Raw genomic sequence first — 17056 nt, 5'->3', positions numbered from 1 at the left:
ACATCTTTTGTGGAAGCCTCCGTGGCCCAATGGATAAGGCACCGGCCTCCTAAGCCGGGGATTGCGGGTTCGAGTCCCGTCGGAGGTATACTTTTTACAACATCTGTTCTTTCAAATTTATCCACATAGAAGATAAAACGTCACCTTTTCGACTTTAATTTTGCAAATCTTTCAATAAAAAGAAAAAAAAGATCCAGCTAGCAAACATACAAAGAAGCAAATTAGAAACCAAGAAAAAGTGTATTGTCTACGGCACCCGGTATTCCCAGGCGGTCACCCATCCAAGTACTAACCGGGCTCGACGTTGCTTAACTTCGGTGATCAGACGAGAACCGGTGCTTTCAACGTGATATGGTCGTAGACACTAGTTTATTAAAATAAGCACATATCTGTTCTTTCAAATTTATCCACATAGAAGATAAAACATGACCTTTTCGACTTTAATTTTACAAATCTTTCAATAAAAAAGAAAAAAAAAGATCCAGCTAGCAAACATACAAAGAAGCAAATTAGAAACAAACAAAAAGTGTATTGTCTACGGCACCCGGTATTCCCAGGCGGTCACCCATCCAAGTACTAACCGGGCTCGACGTTGCTTAACTTCGGTGATCAGACGAGAACCGGTGTTTTCAACGTGATATGGTCGTAGACACTAGTTTATTAAAATAAGCACATATCTGTTCTTTCAAATTTATCCACATAGAAGATAAAACATGACCTTTTCGACTTTAATTTTACAAATCTTTCAATAAAAAAGAAAAAAAAGATCCAGCTAGCAAACATACAAAGAAGCAAATTAGAAACCAAGAAAAAGTGTATTGTCTACGGCACCCGGTATTCCCAGGCGGTCACCCATCCAAGTACTAACCGGGCTCGACGTTGCTTAACTTCGGTGATCAGACGAGAACCGGTGCTTTCAACGTGATATGGTCGTAGACACTAGTTTATTAAAATAAGCACATATAAAGCTTCGAATCACCGGAAGCTGGCTTTCTTTACTCAATTTGGCAAAAATTTAGATCAGAATGTTTATAAAAACTACAAAACAATAGATTCAATCATTTTTTAGCAAGGAACATCTCAGTACATGACTGTCTAAACTGCATTTTCATGATACAATTTTTGCAATCGTGCTCTTTTATCCTCTGATGAAAGGAAATGATACATTATACCACTTGGGTGATCTTCTGTTTTGGAGAAATAGATTTAAAGACTTCTTTACTATACATTTTTCAACTTTCAGCATTTGTTGACAACAGTCATTCAGCACACAAATGACATTCATATTTAACGACATCTTTTGTGGAAGCCTCCGTGGCCCAATGGATAAGGCACCGGCCTCCTAAGCCGGGGATTGCGGGTTCGAGTCCCGTCGGAGGTATACTTTTTACAACATCTGTTCTTTCAAATTTATCCACATAGAAGATAAAACGTCACCTTTTCGACTTTAATTTTGCAAATCTTTCAATAAAAAGAAAAAAAAGATCCAGCTAGCAAACATACAAAGAAGCAAATTAGAAACCAAGAAAAAGTGTATTGTCTACGGCACCCGGTATTCCCAGGCGGTCACCCATCCAAGTACTAACCGGGCTCGACGTTGCTTAACTTCGGTGATCAGACGAGAACCGGTGCTTTCAACGTGATATGGTCGTAGACACTAGTTTATTAAAATAAGCACATATAAAGCTTCGAATCACCGGAAGCTGGCTTTCTTTACTCAATTTGGCAAAAATTTAGATCAGAATGTTTATAAAAACTACAAAACAATAGATTCAATCATTTTTTAGCAAGGAACATCTCAGTACATGACTGTCTAAACTGCATTTTCATGATACAATTTTTGCAATCGTGCTCTTTTATCCTCTGATGAAAGGAAATGATACATTATACCACTTGGGTGATCTTCTGTTTTGGAGAAATAGATTTAAAGACTTCTTTACTATACATTTTTCAACTTTCAGCATTTGTTGACAACAGTCATTCAGCACACAAATGACATTCATATTTAACGACATCTTTTGTGGAAGCCTCCGTGGCCCAATGGATAAGGCACCGGCCTCCTAAGCCGGGGATTGCGGGTTCGAGTCCCGTCGGAGGTATACTTTTTACAACATCTGTTCTTTCAAATTTATCCACATAGAAGATAAAACGTCACCTTTTCGACTTTAATTTTGCAAATCTTTCAATAAAAAGAAAAAAAAGATCCAGCTAGCAAACATACAAAGAAGCAAATTAGAAACCAAGAAAAAGTGTATTGTCTACGGCACCCGGTATTCCCAGGCGGTCACCCATCCAAGTACTAACCGGGCTCGACGTTGCTTAACTTCGGTGATCAGACGAGAACCGGTGCTTTCAACGTGATATGGTCGTAGACACTAGTTTATTAAAATAAGCACATATAAAGCTTCGAATCACCGGAAGCTGGCTTTCTTTACTCAATTTGGCAAAAATTTAGATCAGAATGTTTATAAAAACTACAAAACAATAGATTCAATCATTTTTTAGCAAGGAACATCTCAGTACATGACTGTCTAAACTGCATTTTCATGATACAATTTTTGCAATCGTGCTCTTTTATCCTCTGATGAAAGGAAATGATACATTATACCACTTGGGTGATCTTCTGTTTTGGAGAAATAGATTTAAAGACTTCTTTACTATACATTTTTCAACTTTCAGCATTTGTTGACAACAGTCATTCAGCACACAAATGACATTCATATTTAACGACATCTTTTGTGGAAGCCTCCGTGGCCCAATGGATAAGGCACCGGCCTCCTAAGCCGGGGATTGCGGGTTCGAGTCCCGTCGGAGGTATACTTTTTACAACATCTGTTCTTTCAAATTTATCCACATAGAAGATAAAACGTCACCTTTTCGACTTTAATTTTGCAAATCTTTCAATAAAAAGAAAAAAAAGATCCAGCTAGCAAACATACAAAGAAGCAAATTAGAAACCAAGAAAAAGTGTATTGTCTACGGCACCCGGTATTCCCAGGCGGTCACCCATCCAAGTACTAACCGGGCTCGACGTTGCTTAACTTCGGTGATCAGACGAGAACCGGTGCTTTCAACGTGATATGGTCGTAGACACTAGTTTATTAAAATAAGCACATATAAAGCTTCGAATCACCGGAAGCTGGCTTTCTTTACTCAATTTGGCAAAAATTTAGATCAGAATGTTTATAAAAACTACAAAACAATAGATTCAATCATTTTTTAGCAAGGAACATCTCAGTACATGACTGTCTAAACTGCATTTTCATGATACAATTTTTGCAATCGTGCTCTTTTATCCTCTGATGAAAGGAAATGATACATTATACCACTTGGGTGATCTTCTGTTTTGGAGAAATAGATTTAAAGACTTCTTTACTATACATTTTTCAACTTTCAGCATTTGTTGACAACAGTCATTCAGCACACAAATGACATTCATATTTAACGACATCTTTTGTGGAAGCCTCCGTGGCCCAATGGATAAGGCACCGGCCTCCTAAGCCGGGGATTGCGGGTTCGAGTCCCGTCGGAGGTATACTTTTTACAACATCTGTTCTTTCAAATTTATCCACATAGAAGATAAAACGTCACCTTTTCGACTTTAATTTTGCAAATCTTTCAATAAAAAGAAAAAAAAGATCCAGCTAGCAAACATACAAAGAAGCAAATTAGAAACCAAGAAAAAGTGTATTGTCTACGGCACCCGGTATTCCCAGGCGGTCACCCATCCAAGTACTAACCGGGCTCGACGTTGCTTAACTTCGGTGATCAGACGAGAACCGGTGCTTTCAACGTGATATGGTCGTAGACACTAGTTTATTAAAATAAGCACATATCTGTTCTTTCAAATTTATCCACATAGAAGATAAAACATGACCTTTTCGACTTTAATTTTACAAATCTTTCAATAAAAAAGAAAAAAAAAGATCCAGCTAGCAAACATACAAAGAAGCAAATTAGAAACAAACAAAAAGTGTATTGTCTACGGCACCCGGTATTCCCAGGCGGTCACCCATCCAAGTACTAACCGGGCTCGACGTTGCTTAACTTCGGTGATCAGACGAGAACCGGTGTTTTCAACGTGATATGGTCGTAGACACTAGTTTATTAAAATAAGCACATATCTGTTCTTTCAAATTTATCCACATAGAAGATAAAACATGACCTTTTCGACTTTAATTTTACAAATCTTTCAATAAAAAAGAAAAAAAAGATCCAGCTAGCAAACATACAAAGAAGCAAATTAGAAACCAAGAAAAAGTGTATTGTCTACGGCACCCGGTATTCCCAGGCGGTCACCCATCCAAGTACTAACCGGGCTCGACGTTGCTTAACTTCGGTGATCAGACGAGAACCGGTGCTTTCAACGTGATATGGTCGTAGACACTAGTTTATTAAAATAAGCACATATAAAGCTTCGAATCACCGGAAGCTGGCTTTCTTTACTCAATTTGGCAAAAATTTAGATCAGAATGTTTATAAAAACTACAAAACAATAGATTCAATCATTTTTTAGCAAGGAACATCTCAGTACATGACTGTCTAAACTGCATTTTCATGATACAATTTTTGCAATCGTGCTCTTTTATCCTCTGATGAAAGGAAATGATACATTATACCACTTGGGTGATCTTCTGTTTTGGAGAAATAGATTTAAAGACTTCTTTACTATACATTTTTCAACTTTCAGCATTTGTTGACAACAGTCATTCAGCACACAAATGACATTCATATTTAACGACATCTTTTGTGGAAGCCTCCGTGGCCCAATGGATAAGGCACCGGCCTCCTAAGCCGGGAATTGCGGGTTCGAGTCCCGTCGGAGGTATACTTTTTACAACATCTGTTCTTTCAAATTTATCCACATAGAAGATAAAACGTCACCTTTTCGACTTTAATTTTGCAAATCTTTCAATAAAAAGAAAAAAAAGATCCAGCTAGCAAACATACAAAGAAGCAAATTAGAAACCAAGAAAAAGTGTATTGTCTACGGCACCCGGTATTCCCAGGCGGTCACCCATCCAAGTACTAACCGGGCTCGACGTTGCTTAACTTCGGTGATCAGACGAGAACCGGTGCTTTCAACGTGATATGGTCGTAGACACTAGTTTATTAAAATAAGCACATATAAAGCTTCGAATCACCGGAAGCTGGCTTTCTTTACTCAATTTGGCAAAAATTTAGATCAGAATGTTTATAAAAACTACAAAACAATAGATTCAATCATTTTTTAGCAAGGAACATCTCAGTACATGACTGTCTAAACTGCATTTTCATGATACAATTTTTGCAATCGTGCTCTTTTATCCTCTGATGAAAGGAAATGATACATTATACCACTTGGGTGATCTTCTGTTTTGGAGAAATAGATTTAAAGACTTCTTTACTATACATTTTTCAACTTTCAGCATTTGTTGACAACAGTCATTCAGCACACAAATGACATTCATATTTAACGACATCTTTTGTGGAAGCCTCCGTGGCCCAATGGATAAGGCACCGGCCTCCTAAGCCGGGGATTGCGGGTTCGAGTCCCGTCGGAGGTATACTTTTTACAACATCTGTTCTTTCAAATTTATCCACATAGAAGATAAAACGTCACCTTTTCGACTTTAATTTTGCAAATCTTTCAATAAAAAGAAAAAAAAGATCCAGCTAGCAAACATACAAAGAAGCAAATTAGAAACCAAGAAAAAGTGTATTGTCTACGGCACCCGGTATTCCCAGGCGGTCACCCATCCAAGTACTAACCGGGCTCGACGTTGCTTAACTTCGGTGATCAGACGAGAACCGGTGCTTTCAACGTGATATGGTCGTAGACACTAGTTTATTAAAATAAGCACATATAAAGCTTCGAATCACCGGAAGCTGGCTTTCTTTACTCAATTTGGCAAAAATTTAGATCAGAATGTTTATAAAAACTACAAAACAATAGATTCAATCATTTTTTAGCAAGGAACATCTCAGTACATGACTGTCTAAACTGCATTTTCATGATACAATTTTTGCAATCGTGCTCTTTTATCCTCTGATGAAAGGAAATGATACATTATACCACTTGGGTGATCTTCTGTTTTGGAGAAATAGATTTAAAGACTTCTTTACTATACATTTTTCAACTTTCAGCATTTGTTGACAACAGTCATTCAGCACACAAATGACATTCATATTTAACGACATCTTTTGTGGAAGCCTCCGTGGCCCAATGGATAAGGCACCGGCCTCCTAAGCCGGGGATTGCGGGTTCGAGTCCCGTCGGAGGTATACTTTTTACAACATCTGTTCTTTCAAATTTATCCACATAGAAGATAAAACGTCACCTTTTCGACTTTAATTTTGCAAATCTTTCAATAAAAAGAAAAAAAAGATCCAGCTAGCAAACATACAAAGAAGCAAATTAGAAACCAAGAAAAAGTGTATTGTCTACGGCACCCGGTATTCCCAGGCGGTCACCCATCCAAGTACTAACCGGGCTCGACGTTGCTTAACTTCGGTGATCAGACGAGAACCGGTGCTTTCAACGTGATATGGTCGTAGACACTAGTTTATTAAAATAAGCACATATAAAGCTTCGAATCACCGGAAGCTGGCTTTCTTTACTCAATTTGGCAAAAATTTAGATCAGAATGTTTATAAAAACTACAAAACAATAGATTCAATCATTTTTTAGCAAGGAACATCTCAGTACATGACTGTCTAAACTGCATTTTCATGATACAATTTTTGCAATCGTGCTCTTTTATCCTCTGATGAAAGGAAATGATACATTATACCACTTGGGTGATCTTCTGTTTTGGAGAAATAGATTTAAAGACTTCTTTACTATACATTTTTCAACTTTCAGCATTTGTTGACAACAGTCATTCAGCACACAAATGACATTCATATTTAACGACATCTTTTGTGGAAGCCTCCGTGGCCCAATGGATAAGGCACCGGCCTCCTAAGCCGGGGATTGCGGGTTCGAGTCCCGTCGGAGGTATACTTTTTACAACATCTGTTCTTTCAAATTTATCCACATAGAAGATAAAACGTCACCTTTTCGACTTTAATTTTGCAAATCTTTCAATAAAAAGAAAAAAAAGATCCAGCTAGCAAACATACAAAGAAGCAAATTAGAAACCAAGAAAAAGTGTATTGTCTACGGCACCCGGTATTCCCAGGCGGTCACCCATCCAAGTACTAACCGGGCTCGACGTTGCTTAACTTCGGTGATCAGACGAGAACCGGTGCTTTCAACGTGATATGGTCGTAGACACTAGTTTATTAAAATAAGCACATATCTGTTCTTTCAAATTTATCCACATAGAAGATAAAACATGACCTTTTCGACTTTAATTTTACAAATCTTTCAATAAAAAAGAAAAAAAAAGATCCAGCTAGCAAACATACAAAGAAGCAAATTAGAAACCAAGAAAAAGTGTATTGTCTACGGCACCCGGTATTCCCAGGCGGTCACCCATCCAAGTACTAACCGGGCTCGACGTTGCTTAACTTCGGTGATCAGACGAGAACCGGTGCTTTCAACGTGATATGGTCGTAGACACTAGTTTATTAAAATAAGCACATATAAAGCTTCGAATCACCGGAAGCTGGCTTTCTTTACTCAATTTGGCAAAAATTTAGATCAGAATGTTTATAAAAACTACAAAACAATAGATTCAATCATTTTTTAGCAAGGAACATCTCAGTACATGACTGTCTAAACTGCATTTTCATGATACAATTTTTGCAATCGTGCTCTTTTATCCTCTGATGAAAGGAAATGATACATTATACCACTTGGGTGATCTTCTGTTTTGGAGAAATAGATTTAAAAACTTCTTTACTATACATTTTTCAAGTTTCAGCATTTGTTGACAACAGTCATTCAGCACACAAATGACATTCATATTTAACGACATCTTTTGTGGAAGCCTCCGTGGCCCAATGGATAAGGCACCGGCCTCCTAAGCCGGGGATTGCGGGTTCGAGTCCCGTCGGAGGTATACTTTTTACAACATCTGTTCTTTCAAATTTATCCACATAGAAGATAAAACGTCACCTTTTCGACTTTAATTTTGCAAATCTTTCAATAAAAAGAAAAAAAAGATCCAGCTAGCAAACATACAAAGAAGCAAATTAGAAACCAAGAAAAAGTGTATTGTCTACGGCACCCGGTATTCCCAGGCGGTCACCCATCCAAGTACTAACCGGGCTCGACGTTGCTTAACTTCGGTGATCAGACGAGAACCGGTGCTTTCAACGTGATATGGTCGTAGACACTAGTTTATTAAAATAAGCACATATCTGTTCTTTCAAATTTATCCACATAGAAGATAAAACATGACCTTTTCGACTTTAATTTTACAAATCTTTCAATAAAAAAGAAAAAAAAAGATCCAGCTAGCAAACATACAAAGAAGCAAATTAGAAACCAAGAAAAAGTGTATTGTCTACGGCACCCGGTATTCCCAGGCGGTCACCCATCCAAGTACTAACCGGGCTCGACGTTGCTTAACTTCGGTGATCAGACGAGAACCGGTGCTTTCAACGTGATATGGTCGTAGACACTAGTTTATTAAAATAAGCACATATAAAGCTTCGAATCACCGGAAGCTGGCTTTCTTTACTCAATTTGGCAAAAATTTAGATCAGAATGTTTATAAAAACTACAAAACAATAGATTCAATCATTTTTTAGCAAGGAACATCTCAGTACATGACTGTCTAAACTGCATTTTCATGATACAATTTTTGCAATCGTGCTCTTTTATCCTCTGATGAAAGGAAATGATACATTATACCACTTGGGTGATCTTCTGTTTTGGAGAAATAGATTTAAAAACTTCTTTACTATACATTTTTCAAGTTTCAGCATTTGTTGACAACAGTCATTCAGCACACAAATGACATTCATATTTAACGACATCTTTTGTGGAAGCCTCCGTGGCCCAATGGATAAGGCACCGGCCTCCTAAGCCGGGGATTGCGGGTTCGAGTCCCGTCGGAGGTATACTTTTTACAACATCTGTTCTTTCAAATTTATCCACATAGAAGATAAAACGTCACCTTTTCGACTTTAATTTTGCAAATCTTTCAATAAAAAGAAAAAAAAGATCCAGCTAGCAAACATACAAAGAAGCAAATTAGAAACCAAGAAAAAGTGTATTGTCTACGGCACCCGGTATTCCCAGGCGGTCACCCATCCAAGTACTAACCGGGCTCGACGTTGCTTAACTTCGGTGATCAGACGAGAACCGGTGCTTTCAACGTGATATGGTCGTAGACACTAGTTTATTAAAATAAGCACATATAAAGCTTCGAATCACCGGAAGCTGGCTTTCTTTACTCAATTTGGCAAAAATTTAGATCAGAATGTTTATAAAAACTACAAAACAATAGATTCAATCATTTTTTAGCAAGGAACATCTCAGTACATGACTGTCTAAACTGCATTTTCATGATACAATTTTTGCAATCGTGCTCTTTTATCCTCTGATGAAAGGATATGATACATTATACCACTTGGGTGATCTTCTGTTTTGGAGAAATAGATTTAAAGACTTCTTTACTATACATTTTTCAAGTTTCAGCATTTGTTGACAACAGTCATTCAGCACACAAATGACATTCATATTTAACGACAACTTTTGTGGAAGCCTCCGTGGCCCAATGGATAAGGCACCGGCCTCCTAAGCCGGGGATTGCGGGTTCGAGTCCCGTCGGAGGTATACTTTTTACAACATCTGTTCTTTCAAATTTATCCACATAGAAGATAAAACGTCACCTTTTCGACTTTAATTTTGCAAATCTTTCAATAAAAAGAAAAAAAAGATCCAGCTAGCAAACATACAAAGAAGCAAATTAGAAACCAAGAAAAAGTGTATTGTCTACGGCACCCGGTATTCCCAGGCGGTCACCCATCCAAGTACTAACCGGGCTCGACGTTGCTTAACTTCGGTGATCAGACGAGAACCGGTGCTTTCAACGTGATATGGTCGTAGACACTAGTTTATTAAAATAAGCACATATAAAGCTTCGAATCACCGGAAGCTGGCTTTCTTTACTCAATTTGGCAAAAATTTAGATCAGAATGTTTATAAAAACTACAAAACAATAGATTCAATCATTTTTTAGCAAGGAACATCTCAGTACATGACTGTCTAAACTGCATTTTCATGATACAATTTTTGCAATCGTGCTCTTTTATCCTCTGATGAAAGGAAATGATACATTATACCACTTGGGTGATCTTCTGTTTTGGAGAAATAGATTTAAAGACTTCTTTACTATACATTTTTCAACTTTCAGCATTTGTTGACAACAGTCATTCAGCACACAAATGACATTCATATTTAACGACATCTTTTGTGGAAGCCTCCGTGGCCCAATGGATAAGGCACCGGCCTCCTAAGCCGGGGATTGCGGGTTCGAGTCCCGTCGGAGGTATACTTTTTACAACATCTGTTCTTTCAAATTTATCCACATAGAAGATAAAACGTCACCTTTTCGACTTTAATTTTGCAAATCTTTCAATAAAAAGAAAAAAAAGATCCAGCTAGCAAACATACAAAGAAGCAAATTAGAAACCAAGAAAAAGTGTATTGTCTACGGCACCCGGTATTCCCAGGCGGTCACCCATCCAAGTACTAACCGGGCTCGACGTTGCTTAACTTCGGTGATCAGACGAGAACCGGTGCTTTCAACGTGATATGGTCGTAGACACTAGTTTATTAAAATAAGCACATATAAAGCTTCGAATCACCGGAAGCTGGCTTTCTTTACTCAATTTGGCAAAAATTTAGATCAGAATGTTTATAAAAACTACAAAACAATAGATTCAATCATTTTTTAGCAAGGAACATCTCAGTACATGACTGTCTAAACTGCATTTTCATGATACAATTTTTGCAATCGTGCTCTTTTATCCTCTGATGAAAGGAAATGATACATTATACCACTTGGGTGATCTTCTGTTTTGGAGAAATAGATTTAAAAACTTCTTTACTATACATTTTTCAAGTTTCAGCATTTGTTGACAACAGTCATTCAGCACACAAATGACATTCATATTTAACGACATCTTTTGTGGAAGCCTCCGTGGCCCAATGGATAAGGCACCGGCCTCCTAAGCCGGGGATTGCGGGTTCGAGTCCCGTCGGAGGTATACTTTTTACAACATCTGTTCTTTCAAATTTATCCACATAGAAGATAAAACGTCACCTTTTCGACTTTAATTTTGCAAATCTTTCAACGTGATATGGTCGTAGACACTAGTTTATTAAAATAAGCACATATCTGTTCTTTCAAATTTATCCACATAGAAGATAAAACATGACCTTTTCGACTTTAATTTTACAAATCTTTCAATAAAAAGAAAAAAAAAAAGATCCAGCTAGCAAACATACAAAGAAGCAAATTAGAAACCAACAAAAAGTGTATTGTCTACGGCACCCGGTATTCCCAGGCGGTCACCCATCCAAGTACTAACCGGGCTCGACGTTGCTTAACTTCGGTGATCAGACGAGAACCGGTGTTTTCAACGTGATATGGTCGTAGACACTAGTTTATTAAAATAAGCACATATCTGTTCTTTCAAATTTATCCACATAGAAGATAAAACATGACCTTTTCGACTTTAATTTTACAAATCTTTCAATAAAAAAGAAAAAAAAGATCCAGCTAGCAAACATACAAAGAAGCAAATTAGAAACCAAGAAAAAGTGTATTGTCTACGGCACCCGGTATTCCCAGGCGGTCACCCATCCAAGTACTAACCGGGCTCGACGTTGCTTAACTTCGGTGATCAGACGAGAACCGGTTTTTTTTTTTTTTTCTTGATAAAAGTTTATTCACAGAAATATATTTACATGTAAAAGAATTATTGGGCTAATCTCCCACTAATTCACATATCACAGATAACAATTAATAATATCATGTATGTTAAGTCAATCTTCCATATTATATAGTGGCTTGCATACTAAAAGTCAATGACAACATTTTCGTCACAGATACGTAAAACAGGATTTCTTTTCAAGTAGTATTTTTCAAACAATGAAAAGTTCTTCTTTTTATAATACATATAAGCATAATTTACATGTCGCTGAAGTACGGACTTAAAATAATTTTGAATATCTAGTACTTTCTCATCTTTCACAGCTACATTTCTCCTTTTCACAACACAAAATTTTCTAAATGCTAAGACAGTATTAACAAAATAATAGTTACTGTTTTTATCTTTCTCAGTTAATCCAAAATAACATAGAAAATTAAAATCAAGCATATTGACATATCTTGTAGAGCTATTGCACAAAATATTATGTAGGAAATCCTTCAAAAAGTTGTTGAATTTAGTTAAACATCTACATGAAATTATAAGATGTTCCAAATCTTCATGTACATCATAACATACTGGACATAAAGAATCAATAGTAATATGACATCTGAATAATCTCTCCTTCGTAAATAAAACTCTATGGAAAATTTTAAACGATGTTTCAATACAGTCACTAGGTAAAAATTGAAAATTCAAAACATTTTGAACCCTTTGTACATTAAAATCACTAAATACTTCATACCAGTAGCTGACAGCATTTGGCATTATTGTGCTAGTTTCTAAGAGCATACCATAACAAATTTTTGCCGTTCTAGGTAATGTATATTTTTTACCATTATCATTATACACTACATTCAGAACAGGTTTATTATAGTTATATGCATTTTCTCTAACTAAACGTTTTACCTGTTCTGGAATACACTGCTTAATACACTGAACTACATCAACAATTCTATCAGCAACTAACTCAGGAAACCTTTGAGAGACTATATCCTGTACATATTTGTTCTTCAAAAAACCTTTTTTACATTCAAATGCCAAGTCTTTAATTTTAACTATTCCTGCATCTACAAAGGGTTTAATATACAACATTTTCCCATCATTTACTATCATTGGATTATAAAACAATGGAATATCAAATACATTATTCACATTTATATCAATTTCCATATGAGTACGAATCTTTCCCCAAGCATATAACATACACTTATAAAAATCAGGTAAAATACCTAATTGTCTATTATTAAGATCACAAAATAGAATTTCCATACCAAGATTCATATCTAGAACTTTTGATAAAAAATAAGTGCAAGTATGTTTCCACACTGCATTATAATCATTATCTAACAATCGACTTAAAAATTTAAGTCTAAAAGCATACATTTTGTGAAATATATCTGGAAAATTTAAACCACCATTCAAAACTCTATTTATTATAACATCATATGCAACCAATGATGGCTTATTATTCCACAAAAAATCTACACACATCTTTTTAATGTCTAAATAGTATTTCTCAGGTATATTAACCACCATTAGAGTATACCATAATTTACTCATCAACAAGGTATTTATAACCGTTATTCTACCCTGTATTGATAAATGTCTCATTTTCCAAAAATTCAATAATTTTGAAATAGATTGCGCTTTGCAATCCCAATTTAAATTATCACAAACAGTTTTGTCTTTGCCAATCCATATACCTAAAAGCTGAAGAACCCCATCACACTCTTTAATATTCCAAGCATCTATTTCTTGTTTCGATATCTTTCCGGTACCCAATGCCAAAATTTCAGATTTATCTTTATTCAATTTTGCCCCAGATGCTTGTTCATATAAATTTAAAACTCCAAAGGCCTCATTTACTGAATTTTTGTCAGACAATATCAATGTTGTATCATCTGCATGTGAAAATATTTTCTCCTCACCAGATGCATTGGGAATTTGTATACCATGAATTCTATCATTCCTTTTAATCATAATACTCAAGGGTTCAGCAACTAACACATATAACAAAGCTGATATAGGACACCCTTGTTTTACAGAGTTCTTTAATTGAAAATACTTGGACAAAAAACCATTGAATTTGACAGTGCTGAAAATGTCAGTATAAAATATCTTTATCCATGAAATGAATCTCTCCCCAAATCCAAATTTCTGCAATACAGAAAATAAGTAGTCATGTCCAACTCTGTCAAATGCCTTTTCCTGATCAAGTTTCAGCAAATAACATTCCAAATCATCCATTTCTATTAATTCTATAATATCTCTGATACTTACTGTAGTATCAGAAATATCTTTACCAATAATACAACAACTCTGATTTGGTGATATAATCTTTGGTAATACAAATTTAAATCTGTTGGCCATTACTCTGGCTAAAATTTTATAATCAACATTTAACAAAGTTATAGGTCTGAAGTTTTTCAGGTCAGACTTGTCACCTCTATTCTTATAAATCAGGTTAATCATTCCATATCTCATAGATCTTGACAAAATTTTATTTTCTCCAATACAGTCATAAATATATTTCAATACCGGTTTCAACTCACTAAAAAAGTATAAATAAAATTCTACAGTAAGCCCATCAGGGCCAGGTGTTTTACCCTTTTTCATGCCTTTTATAGAGGTTTCAATTTCATCACTAGTAATTTCACCATCACAGTTTTCAATATCACAATTTTCAACACTAACGTTAACACAGTCTAACATTTCCTCTATTGCCTCATGATCAGTTTGAACACAAGAAAAGAGTTTCTCATAAAAATTGTGTACAACATCTAACATTTCAGCAGAATCATTGACAACAACACCATCACAATTTTTTAAACTACATATCATATTTCTGTTTTGTCTATGTTTCTCTAAACTTAAGAAATAAGCTGTATTCTTATCACTTTCAATTGAATACTGACATTTTGATCTAATAATAGCACCATTACATTTGTGTTTTTCTAAACTTTCTAATTCATCTTTCAATTCTAAATATTTGACATGATCAATTGATATACCACAAGCTGACTTCACAGACATTTCTTGCAGCTTATTTTGTAACCTAAAATACTCTCTATTTAATTCTTTTTGTTTCTCTTTGCCATATATTTGGCTGACTTTCTTTACTCTATATTTCAAATTATCCCACCAAATAAGTGGATTTGACAAATAAAAATCAGAACCAATTTCATCAAATAAAATTTGTCTAATCTTTTCAACATAAACATCATCATTTAATAAGGTTTCATTAAAAAGCCAAACACCAGGTCCTTTTTCAACTTCAGAGAAATCAAGTTTCATATTTATAATGCTATGATCACTAAAGCATGTGTCGCTATAAAAAATATTTCTTATACATGATTTTAAATTACTAGATACCAAAATATAATCAATCCTACTTTGTGTTAAAAAACCTTGAACTACCTGTTTTCTAGAAAACATTTTGACATTCATATTTCTATTTCTCCATACATCAAATAAACATTTATCATTCATCAAATTAGTTAAACATTTTACAGATTTATCTGCATAAAACGTAGTTTTTCCACTTCTATCTAAAGGACAGAACGCAGTATTGAAATCTCCTACAACTATAATATATTCATCTCCATATATTTTGTCTTTACAATCATTAAAAAAAATACATTTATCACTGATACTATTAGGAGCATACACGTTGATTATATCAACATTTTTACCTTCAACTTTACCTTGAATATGCAATAATCTTCCACATATACTATCACAAACTTTAAAAACATTTCTCAATCTTTTACTTAAAAGAATAGCCACACCTTTTCTATTACAATTACTATTACTAGCAAAAATATCACCACCCCATACACTATTGTCATTCTGTATAATTTTATATAAATCATCATTCCAGAATGTTTCTTGTAAACATACAACATCATATTTCCTTTCATTACACAGTGCAAAAATACACTCTCTTTTATTTTTGTCACAAAGACCATTACAATTAAGGCTTATAAAATTAAAAGAAGCCATCGCAAAACAAAAATGTAAAATAGCAAACATATAACACTCCATTGTTCCTTATTTCAATTTTTTATGTATATTCGATAACCTTGCTGCTTTCAGATTAGGCTTTATATTAATCTTACTACGCCTCTTGACACCCAAGGCATTTTTTTTCTTAGCTACAAGAGTAAAATCATTTTCACTTGCCCCTTGACTACTATCAGTCATCAGGAAAGTATCCATTTCAAAGTCGTCTAAAGTGTCACATGAACTCTGACTGACTTCCCCCTGACTGTTAATTTGTTCTAGAGGGGAGACAGAAGCTTCTATATTCAAAATAGAACCTATTTTACAATCATTTTCTGAAACATTTTCTTTTGGCATAACACATTTACTTTTAGATTTAACATAATCAACATTGTTAACATTAAGTTCAATATCAACATTACTTTCTTCTTTATCTGTCTTGTTTCTTTCTTGGTCACCATAAACCATACTATCATCTTGTCCAACTTCCCCAGACACTTCATCATCACCATCTACCATCTCAGCTTCATCATCATTGACCAAAACGGCACCATTCACATCACCATTACCATCACCCTCATCACTGCAATGGCTAGCAACGACACTTGAAATAACATCTAAATCAATATTCTCATCATCTTCAGTGATATGACTAGCAACGCCATTATCACTACAAGCCGAAGACTGACAACCACGCTCAACAGTGTAATGATTCGCAACATCATTCTTTCCGCTATCACTGACATCATTTACATCATCAAGATGAGCATTAACAGTTATATTACTCTCACCATTGGTATGGTCATCATCCATTATTCTGCTACATGGCCATACATCGTCATCTCGTGTAAATGTTCCTTGGAATTCAGCAAAAGAATTGTCTACGTGTGTTTTCTTTAGAGTACTACACTTACAGCTAACCTTCCTATGCAAACACTTAGAGCACTTATTCTTAAAGCATTTCTTCCTGACATGACCTTGCTCTCCACATTCAAAACATTTGAATTCAGGACAGTCCTTATACATGTGGTCAGGACTAAAGCAACCATTACAGACTTTTACCTGGTGATTATGAATCACGCGGTAATATGCAGTCTCTTTCTCATTGACTGAAAACTTCATTGAATATGGGATTGACTTCATATTCGGGGGAAGTTTGGCTTTGAAAATTCTTGTTCCATCATAAATATTGTTCTTTGATTTCATCTTATGTTTCTTAATAACAGAAACAATTTCA

The 17056-nt window shown here is 35.3% G+C and overlaps 34 non-coding genes across 34 annotated transcripts; 14 read left to right on the top strand and 20 right to left on the bottom strand.

Moving 5' to 3' along the window:
• Positions 1–15: 15 nt before the first annotated feature.
• Trnar-ccu (transfer RNA arginine (anticodon CCU)) lies at positions 16–88 on the top strand. The gene has a single exon. It is a non-coding gene; the product is annotated as a tRNA-Arg (tRNA).
• Positions 89–244: 156 nt separating this feature from the next.
• On the bottom strand, positions 245–363 carry LOC148608111 (5S ribosomal RNA). Its single transcript, XR_015915642.1, has one exon. It is a non-coding gene; the product is annotated as a 5S ribosomal RNA (ribosomal RNA).
• Positions 364–532: 169 nt separating this feature from the next.
• LOC148608110 (5S ribosomal RNA) lies at positions 533–651 on the bottom strand. The gene has a single exon (XR_015915728.1). It is a non-coding gene; the product is annotated as a 5S ribosomal RNA (ribosomal RNA).
• Positions 652–819: 168 nt separating this feature from the next.
• LOC148608109 (5S ribosomal RNA) lies at positions 820–938 on the bottom strand. Its single transcript, XR_015915641.1, has one exon. It is a non-coding gene; the product is annotated as a 5S ribosomal RNA (ribosomal RNA).
• A 370-nt stretch (positions 939–1308) lies between these two features.
• On the top strand, positions 1309–1381 carry Trnar-ccu (transfer RNA arginine (anticodon CCU)). Its single transcript has one exon. It is a non-coding gene; the product is annotated as a tRNA-Arg (tRNA).
• A 156-nt stretch (positions 1382–1537) lies between these two features.
• On the bottom strand, positions 1538–1656 carry LOC148608107 (5S ribosomal RNA). The gene has a single exon (XR_015915639.1). It is a non-coding gene; the product is annotated as a 5S ribosomal RNA (ribosomal RNA).
• A 370-nt stretch (positions 1657–2026) lies between these two features.
• On the top strand, positions 2027–2099 carry Trnar-ccu (transfer RNA arginine (anticodon CCU)). Its single transcript has one exon. It is a non-coding gene; the product is annotated as a tRNA-Arg (tRNA).
• A 156-nt stretch (positions 2100–2255) lies between these two features.
• On the bottom strand, positions 2256–2374 carry LOC148608105 (5S ribosomal RNA). Its single transcript, XR_015915638.1, has one exon. It is a non-coding gene; the product is annotated as a 5S ribosomal RNA (ribosomal RNA).
• Positions 2375–2744: 370 nt separating this feature from the next.
• Trnar-ccu (transfer RNA arginine (anticodon CCU)) lies at positions 2745–2817 on the top strand. The gene has a single exon. It is a non-coding gene; the product is annotated as a tRNA-Arg (tRNA).
• A 156-nt stretch (positions 2818–2973) lies between these two features.
• On the bottom strand, positions 2974–3092 carry LOC148608103 (5S ribosomal RNA). The gene has a single exon (XR_015915637.1). It is a non-coding gene; the product is annotated as a 5S ribosomal RNA (ribosomal RNA).
• A 370-nt stretch (positions 3093–3462) lies between these two features.
• On the top strand, positions 3463–3535 carry Trnar-ccu (transfer RNA arginine (anticodon CCU)). The gene has a single exon. It is a non-coding gene; the product is annotated as a tRNA-Arg (tRNA).
• A 156-nt stretch (positions 3536–3691) lies between these two features.
• LOC148608101 (5S ribosomal RNA) lies at positions 3692–3810 on the bottom strand. Its single transcript, XR_015915636.1, has one exon. It is a non-coding gene; the product is annotated as a 5S ribosomal RNA (ribosomal RNA).
• A 169-nt stretch (positions 3811–3979) lies between these two features.
• LOC148608100 (5S ribosomal RNA) lies at positions 3980–4098 on the bottom strand. The gene has a single exon (XR_015915727.1). It is a non-coding gene; the product is annotated as a 5S ribosomal RNA (ribosomal RNA).
• Positions 4099–4266: 168 nt separating this feature from the next.
• LOC148608099 (5S ribosomal RNA) lies at positions 4267–4385 on the bottom strand. Its single transcript, XR_015915635.1, has one exon. It is a non-coding gene; the product is annotated as a 5S ribosomal RNA (ribosomal RNA).
• Positions 4386–4755: 370 nt separating this feature from the next.
• On the top strand, positions 4756–4828 carry Trnar-ccu (transfer RNA arginine (anticodon CCU)). Its single transcript has one exon. It is a non-coding gene; the product is annotated as a tRNA-Arg (tRNA).
• Positions 4829–4984: 156 nt separating this feature from the next.
• On the bottom strand, positions 4985–5103 carry LOC148608097 (5S ribosomal RNA). Its single transcript, XR_015915634.1, has one exon. It is a non-coding gene; the product is annotated as a 5S ribosomal RNA (ribosomal RNA).
• Positions 5104–5473: 370 nt separating this feature from the next.
• Positions 5474–5546, top strand: Trnar-ccu (transfer RNA arginine (anticodon CCU)). Its single transcript has one exon. It is a non-coding gene; the product is annotated as a tRNA-Arg (tRNA).
• A 156-nt stretch (positions 5547–5702) lies between these two features.
• On the bottom strand, positions 5703–5821 carry LOC148608095 (5S ribosomal RNA). Its single transcript, XR_015915633.1, has one exon. It is a non-coding gene; the product is annotated as a 5S ribosomal RNA (ribosomal RNA).
• Positions 5822–6191: 370 nt separating this feature from the next.
• On the top strand, positions 6192–6264 carry Trnar-ccu (transfer RNA arginine (anticodon CCU)). Its single transcript has one exon. It is a non-coding gene; the product is annotated as a tRNA-Arg (tRNA).
• A 156-nt stretch (positions 6265–6420) lies between these two features.
• On the bottom strand, positions 6421–6539 carry LOC148608093 (5S ribosomal RNA). The gene has a single exon (XR_015915632.1). It is a non-coding gene; the product is annotated as a 5S ribosomal RNA (ribosomal RNA).
• A 370-nt stretch (positions 6540–6909) lies between these two features.
• Positions 6910–6982, top strand: Trnar-ccu (transfer RNA arginine (anticodon CCU)). Its single transcript has one exon. It is a non-coding gene; the product is annotated as a tRNA-Arg (tRNA).
• Positions 6983–7138: 156 nt separating this feature from the next.
• Positions 7139–7257, bottom strand: LOC148608091 (5S ribosomal RNA). Its single transcript, XR_015915631.1, has one exon. It is a non-coding gene; the product is annotated as a 5S ribosomal RNA (ribosomal RNA).
• A 169-nt stretch (positions 7258–7426) lies between these two features.
• LOC148608090 (5S ribosomal RNA) lies at positions 7427–7545 on the bottom strand. Its single transcript, XR_015915630.1, has one exon. It is a non-coding gene; the product is annotated as a 5S ribosomal RNA (ribosomal RNA).
• Positions 7546–7915: 370 nt separating this feature from the next.
• Trnar-ccu (transfer RNA arginine (anticodon CCU)) lies at positions 7916–7988 on the top strand. The gene has a single exon. It is a non-coding gene; the product is annotated as a tRNA-Arg (tRNA).
• A 156-nt stretch (positions 7989–8144) lies between these two features.
• LOC148608088 (5S ribosomal RNA) lies at positions 8145–8263 on the bottom strand. The gene has a single exon (XR_015915628.1). It is a non-coding gene; the product is annotated as a 5S ribosomal RNA (ribosomal RNA).
• Positions 8264–8432: 169 nt separating this feature from the next.
• LOC148608087 (5S ribosomal RNA) lies at positions 8433–8551 on the bottom strand. The gene has a single exon (XR_015915627.1). It is a non-coding gene; the product is annotated as a 5S ribosomal RNA (ribosomal RNA).
• A 370-nt stretch (positions 8552–8921) lies between these two features.
• On the top strand, positions 8922–8994 carry Trnar-ccu (transfer RNA arginine (anticodon CCU)). The gene has a single exon. It is a non-coding gene; the product is annotated as a tRNA-Arg (tRNA).
• A 156-nt stretch (positions 8995–9150) lies between these two features.
• On the bottom strand, positions 9151–9269 carry LOC148608085 (5S ribosomal RNA). Its single transcript, XR_015915626.1, has one exon. It is a non-coding gene; the product is annotated as a 5S ribosomal RNA (ribosomal RNA).
• A 370-nt stretch (positions 9270–9639) lies between these two features.
• Trnar-ccu (transfer RNA arginine (anticodon CCU)) lies at positions 9640–9712 on the top strand. Its single transcript has one exon. It is a non-coding gene; the product is annotated as a tRNA-Arg (tRNA).
• Positions 9713–9868: 156 nt separating this feature from the next.
• LOC148608083 (5S ribosomal RNA) lies at positions 9869–9987 on the bottom strand. The gene has a single exon (XR_015915625.1). It is a non-coding gene; the product is annotated as a 5S ribosomal RNA (ribosomal RNA).
• Positions 9988–10357: 370 nt separating this feature from the next.
• Trnar-ccu (transfer RNA arginine (anticodon CCU)) lies at positions 10358–10430 on the top strand. The gene has a single exon. It is a non-coding gene; the product is annotated as a tRNA-Arg (tRNA).
• A 156-nt stretch (positions 10431–10586) lies between these two features.
• LOC148608081 (5S ribosomal RNA) lies at positions 10587–10705 on the bottom strand. The gene has a single exon (XR_015915624.1). It is a non-coding gene; the product is annotated as a 5S ribosomal RNA (ribosomal RNA).
• A 370-nt stretch (positions 10706–11075) lies between these two features.
• Trnar-ccu (transfer RNA arginine (anticodon CCU)) lies at positions 11076–11148 on the top strand. Its single transcript has one exon. It is a non-coding gene; the product is annotated as a tRNA-Arg (tRNA).
• Positions 11149–11423: 275 nt separating this feature from the next.
• LOC148608079 (5S ribosomal RNA) lies at positions 11424–11542 on the bottom strand. The gene has a single exon (XR_015915725.1). It is a non-coding gene; the product is annotated as a 5S ribosomal RNA (ribosomal RNA).
• Between the last annotated feature and the right edge of the window lie 5514 nt (positions 11543–17056).

Source organism: Perna viridis, chromosome 9 (genome assembly GCF_037379345.1).
Source record: "Perna viridis isolate PV_CMFRI_1.1 ecotype Kerala chromosome 9, ASM3737934v1, whole genome shotgun sequence".
Classification (NCBI taxonomy): domain Eukaryota; kingdom Metazoa; phylum Mollusca; class Bivalvia; order Mytilida; family Mytilidae; genus Perna; species Perna viridis.
This window is presented reverse-complemented; position numbering and strand designations above follow the sequence as displayed.